Genomic DNA, 5,925 nt, shown 5'->3' with positions numbered 1-5,925 from the left:
ACATGTATATATTTGTATTAGGAAAAACAAATAGCGAACAACTAATGTCAGTTATTCTTTTAAGAATATATTATTCAGATCCCAAGAACTGCAAAAAAGAAAAATATATCAAAACAAATACTATTGAAATGAATACAAATTTAGGTTTTTTTCTTGCTCTTTTAAAATAAATAAAGACGAGATATGCTCTTGGAATAAAGTTGTAACACTTTGTTTTTAAAGGCAACTCAACTTCTTTGTAAAGTTTAAATAACAGTTCAGCTCAAAGGACCTTAGCTGTAAGCACATTAATAGAGGAGGAGTCCCAGTAGTGCTTTTGCTAATAAATGACACAATGTTTGTAAGGTACCGGCACTGATTGCTGTGTCAGGGTATACAAAGATTTGCTGAATCCTAGTCAGACTCACAGACCCAACTTCACAACTTTAAAAAAAGAGGAAAAAAAAAAAAACATTGACAATGGTCTTAGCACTATTATTTCAAAATCTATGAATGTAATTTAGAAAGATTTTCAACATAATTATAAAGAAAGGATAAGTTTTTATGAAGTTTCCAAGAAGCTAAAGAGCATCCCATTTTATTCACTATTTATGATTTTTTTTACCTGAAAGTGATCCTTATTCTTGACTTAGATAATAATAGCTTTTACAGCTATAGATAGAAAGGGAATACCTTCCTATTTGCTACCTAGGCAGCTCTCAGTTTTACCTACTCAGCAACAAGCAGGTACACTTGGAATATATACACTTGTAAGTTAATCCTTTGTAAATTTTTGTAGCCTTCACATTTCTACCTTAGACAATGTTGAAGTTGATGTCAATGTTCAGTTGAATCTTGAAATATATGAAAGCTTTTGGTATTTTCTTCTATGTAAAATCAAGGTGATTTATAAAGCACATTGCTGGTATTTATAGAGTAAAGGAAATCCACCACAGGCAACTAAGGAATAAATTCCAGAAAAAAAGAGATGTTCATTTTTTTATTAGAGAGCTACTAGATTTTCTCATCCCCAAGAAGATAATAATTCACAGAACTTGTGGCAAATTAGACTTTTTAAGGAACATGAACTAAAAGAGATTATGTGCTATAATTTTAAATTATATATTCAGTTTTGAAGAGTTTGGAAATATTGTCACTATAAAATATGGCTCATGTTTCCCAGATAGCCCTCGAAATAGGGATCATCCAGAAATTGGTAGTTGTTTAGAATGGGAAATAATTTCAGAAGATAGACGACAACAGTGCCTTTGGAGAAAAATAAATAAATAAATAAAATAAAAATAAATAAATATTTTTGCTTAGCCAGGAAAAGATGAGAATAAAGGAAGAACTTGAATTTTTTTCCCTATCTGTGTCAGAGAGGAAATTTGGGATGCTATGAAGAGTAAGTCATGATTCCCATGCAAAATTGGATCTTTACATACTTAGTGTATATATGAGACAGATGTATTGCTGGGTTAAAAGGAACTAGAACAAAATAATTAAACCAATAATGTAGCATAACAGAAGAAGTTTATTTGCACTAATAGCTTTTATTTCACCTCACACATATGTGGTTGGACCAGCAAGTTCATCTGCTATTAGGTATTTCTAAGATTACGTAAACCCGTAGTTTTGTAACACTGTATATTACTCTTGCTTACATCATGTATTTCTATGTGTAGCCTCCACAATTGCTTTCATTTCTCTTGAGCAGTAAGGGGCTTCGCCTTATAGTTAAGTAAATCAAGAATATGTGACTTATCCAAAGTCATAACTAATGTGGTGTTTGTAAGAATGTGACTGTAACAATGAGGTGTTAGGGCTGGGGAGATAGCTTAGTAGAATAAGCGCTTGCCTGGCAAACACAAGGGCCTGAGCTCAATCCCTGGTTCTGCAATAAATAAATAAACAAACAAACAAACAAATAAATCTAACAATGCGGTGTTAATTCCCACTATAAGACTTCTCAAAAAATCCTCTTGTGTAAACAACATAATCCATATATTTAGAGAAGAAAATGAAGTATCTAACCTGTTATCTCAATCAGGTTTAATTAGTACATGTGATTTTATGTCTAAAGTTAGTTAAATACTTGTAATCATGCATAGGCAGTGTGGGATACTTTTAAGGGAGTCCAAAGCCACATACATTACTTTGTTGAATACAATATAGGTAACATTCTTCATGTAACTATAGTCAGGATGGATTTCAATCCAGTATCAAGGTAGAGCAAGCTTATGTTTGTTCCATTTAATTACCACAGTGCCCATCAGAAAAATGTAACAAGTAGTCACCAGGAAAAGTAATAATATTCTAAGTGGAGAAGAAATCCTTTCTTGATTTAATACAACTCTCTCCCCACCACACACACACACACACACACACACACACACACACCTTCTAGTCATATCTAACTCCCTTGGTACCTTGTGCCTCTGGAAATTCACCAGTGCTTTTTGTACTAACACATGCCATAAAATAAAAAAGTGCTGAGAACCAAAAAATGTTCTATTCCTAGTAAGTGGACCAAAGCAATTATAACAATGGTACATTGTTACAGTTGTTAAATAGATTGATATTTAAAGTATTTAAAATTGTTTCCTTCCAGAAATGGGGATCTGTTTGTCCTCTGTCATAGTAGCAGTCTCATTATCTACTTTCATCTGTAGCATGCTGCAAACAAGAATGGTTTGGAAAGAGAAGTGGACACTGAGTGACACTAGCAGCAAAGCAGCATGTGTAAATAAAGATTTTCATAGTCCTTATTCTCTGTGAAACACTGCCTTCACAGAGCTTAGACCCTACCCTGGGTAAAGTCTAAAAATAAAGTAAATCTCACATGAAAAAACAGAGTTGCTTCCTCAACCTAAAATCACTTTCAAGTTCAGCTTCCTGTCTCTCTGTTCCCAGTTTCTCAATTCTTCAGTAGAATTCAACTTCTACTTCATGAAGACATAGTAGGCATCTCTCAAAACCTTTGACTTTTCCTAAAGTTGCTCTGTATTTCACCTGTTTTCTCTGTCTGTGCAAGCAATATAATGATGGGATTTGGGGGAGTGCAATGAATTAGGAGGTAAGGTGGCCAAACACTTGAAAGGAGACAGCGCCCCTCCTTTTTGTAGTTTCTCAACTCTTCTTGCCAAATTTTCTCAAATTGCACATACGTAGGGCTGAGTATTGTAACATGCTCCATATCAGTCCTGTTACTACTCTTTACCTTTGATTCTGAAAAAGATGTTTCCTTTCTTCTTTTTCTTTCCTTAGATTATCATGTCTAGTTTTACATGTTACCCTCTAATATTTCTCTTTGTTCTAATTTTCTTGTCTCTCACTTTGAGCTAACTTCCTTCTACCAACAGATGTGTTTAGGTCTCTTATTTTCTTAAAATACAGCTAATGATTATTCCTAATCATTGCTATTTTCTCAAATATTTGCTCCATCTCCACCCTCTTCTCACACAACCTGAAAAGGTGGCTTTCTTCTCTGATTCCCTGGGAACCTTGGTCTTGTTTTTTCATGTGGTGTCCTCAATTTGTCCACCTGTAAAGTACAGGAATGAGCAAAGATAGGGAAGACCTTAGCAATAGCATGTTTGATCCAGTGAACACACTGATCTCTAAAACTCTCTCCTGCTGGAGCTGATTCCAACTCTCTCGATCCTGCCTATCCTGAATGTGAACACTCCACACTAAGGCTCTATAGCTTTAAGATCCAAGTTAAAGCCACAGTTTTAACCACTATGTCACTTAAGGGACTGGCACATTTATGTTTCCTACACTAGTCTCCTTTTCAGCTTTGAAATTCCATAACTCCTAAATGACTAAAAGACATCCCCTTTGAGATTTTCTTCTAGCATTCCAAAATTATGATTTCTTCACTATATCAAGTCCCTCCTCTGACTTTATCATTGTTCTTATTACTCTCATAGTTGCCATCGCTTAACATCTTACTGTCATCATTTTCTGCCTATGTCTCCAAGTTTGCTACTGTCTTTTACATGTCTGATACTTATCCTTTCCAAGCACAGCATCTCAATGAAAGAGTTCTTTACCAATTACAGACAAGAGAAAGTAAGTGATTGTCGTGTCTGGAATAATGTTCAGATTTTAAAGTATTATATTCTCATTTCATTGTTTTTTGTACAAATCACTGGAATAATTCTTTTAAAAATCTAGTTTTATTATTTAATTTTAATGTTTGGAAATCCGCTCCAAGTCCTGCTTGCCATTTAAGTTGGAGACATGATGTGTGGGAAGAGTTGCCACTGGGTAGGGTGAGGATAGTGACTGTGCTCCCTGCCATTGCTATAGTGCCCACTGCCAATGTTGATTATAGCTTTATTTCTCTGTGTTTTTCAACTTCTTTCTTTTCTAACCAGTAGAAGTATTAATAAATTAATTTCATCACCATTGTATAATACTTCCTATATATTTCTGCCTACCTGAAATTATTTTGTCTTGGAATTTTTTTGTTTCCTTTTCTATAGTTAGTAAAATGAAACAACTGTGGCCATTAATCCTGATATGTCAACTTCATTGCATTAAGAAATTCCTAGGAGGTGAATAAAGCTTCTAGGTATGTATTGGAGAGTTTCAGTGGCTCTGTCTTGGGTCCTATATATTATCCCTGACCAAGGGCTTTCGTACTATTCCTCTGCTCTGCTTCCCGGTTGCCATAAACTTTGCTTTACTACACTCTTCCACAAAGATGTTTCTTACTTGGAGCCAGGTCACTATGGACTGAATGTCAAAAACCTTGAATCAAATTAAGGCTTTTCTCCTTGTATGTGAGTGTGGAGTATTGTGCTTCAGTGATGAAAAAGCTGGTTGATAGGCACTCTTCAAATGCTCACAAGTGAGCAGTTCTGTGTCCATGCATCTCTCTCTGTCCCTAGTTCTTTATGACACTCTCTCTTTCATGGTAAGCACTCTCAAGCACTCTCTTTGGCCTTCTCTTGAATTCCCTCCAGTATGGAAGACTACACATAGTTTGTGCATAAAAGCTTTCACTTACTGAATGACAGTATTATCAACTATATCTTGGTAATAAGAACAAAAATTTTATCAAAATTATGGATAATGAGTACTTTGTAAAGTGTGCAGTGTGACTGAAACCCATTTTCCTGATTTTCCAACAACATAATCATTTAAAAATATTTGTCAGTGTCACACCCAACCTTTGTGAATAATACATATACATCTGGAAAATTGTGATTCATATGACATAACGTATGTGGCCTTTAAGATTTTAATTGGAACCTTACTTTGGTAATAAGAAGAGATCACTTTAGTAATAGTTTGAATCTTGAGCTCTTATTAACTAATAATGTACCTGTCATTGAAGTAAAACAAATTACCAGCATTAAAGTGATTATAAGATACATGAGCCTTGAAATTTTGCTAGATCAAATGTTCTGGTCACAGTAATTTACTTTTTAGACCATGACCTTCATTGAACAAGCTCCATCTTAAGAAACAAGATCTTCTTAGAAGATCTTCTTAAAAGAAACATCTGTTGCTAGTGGATTTTGTCATGATATAAATGTTATTTTATTATTAATAAATTTTCCCTTTAAATTTTTATTGTGTAAATTAGTAATACATTTACATAATTCAAAACCAGAAATTACTCTTCGCCAAACAAGGTAACCACTGGTTTCATGTCTTCTCTTTCCTTGTAGAACATATAGAGGGGTTTTTTTTGTTGTTTTTTGGGGGGGGGGGTTGTTTTGTTTTGTTTTGGCTTTTTTTGGCACCGGGGATTGGACTCAGGGCCTTTCACTTGCCAGGCAAGTGCTTATGCCACTCAGCTATATCCCTGGCTCTAGTTTCTTATTCTATGTCCCACCCTCCACATTTTGTTTTTCTTTTCTTCTTTTTAATTTTATGTATTTATTTATTTATTTCCATAAATATTTATGGAAATAAATAAATACATACATA

General features: G+C 34.3%; 1 protein-coding gene across 1 annotated transcript in view; it reads left to right on the top strand.

The window, feature by feature from the left end:
- Positions 1–5,925, top strand: part of Tox (thymocyte selection associated high mobility group box) — a 356,660-nt gene that overhangs the window by 256,734 nt on the left and 94,001 nt on the right. The gene's annotated exons all lie outside the window — the stretch shown is intronic.

This window comes from Octodon degus, unplaced genomic scaffold (genome assembly GCF_000260255.1).
Source record: "Octodon degus isolate 3935 unplaced genomic scaffold, OctDeg1.0 scaffold00152, whole genome shotgun sequence".
Taxonomy (NCBI): Eukaryota; Metazoa; Chordata; class Mammalia; order Rodentia; family Octodontidae; genus Octodon; species Octodon degus.
This window is presented reverse-complemented; position numbering and strand designations above follow the sequence as displayed.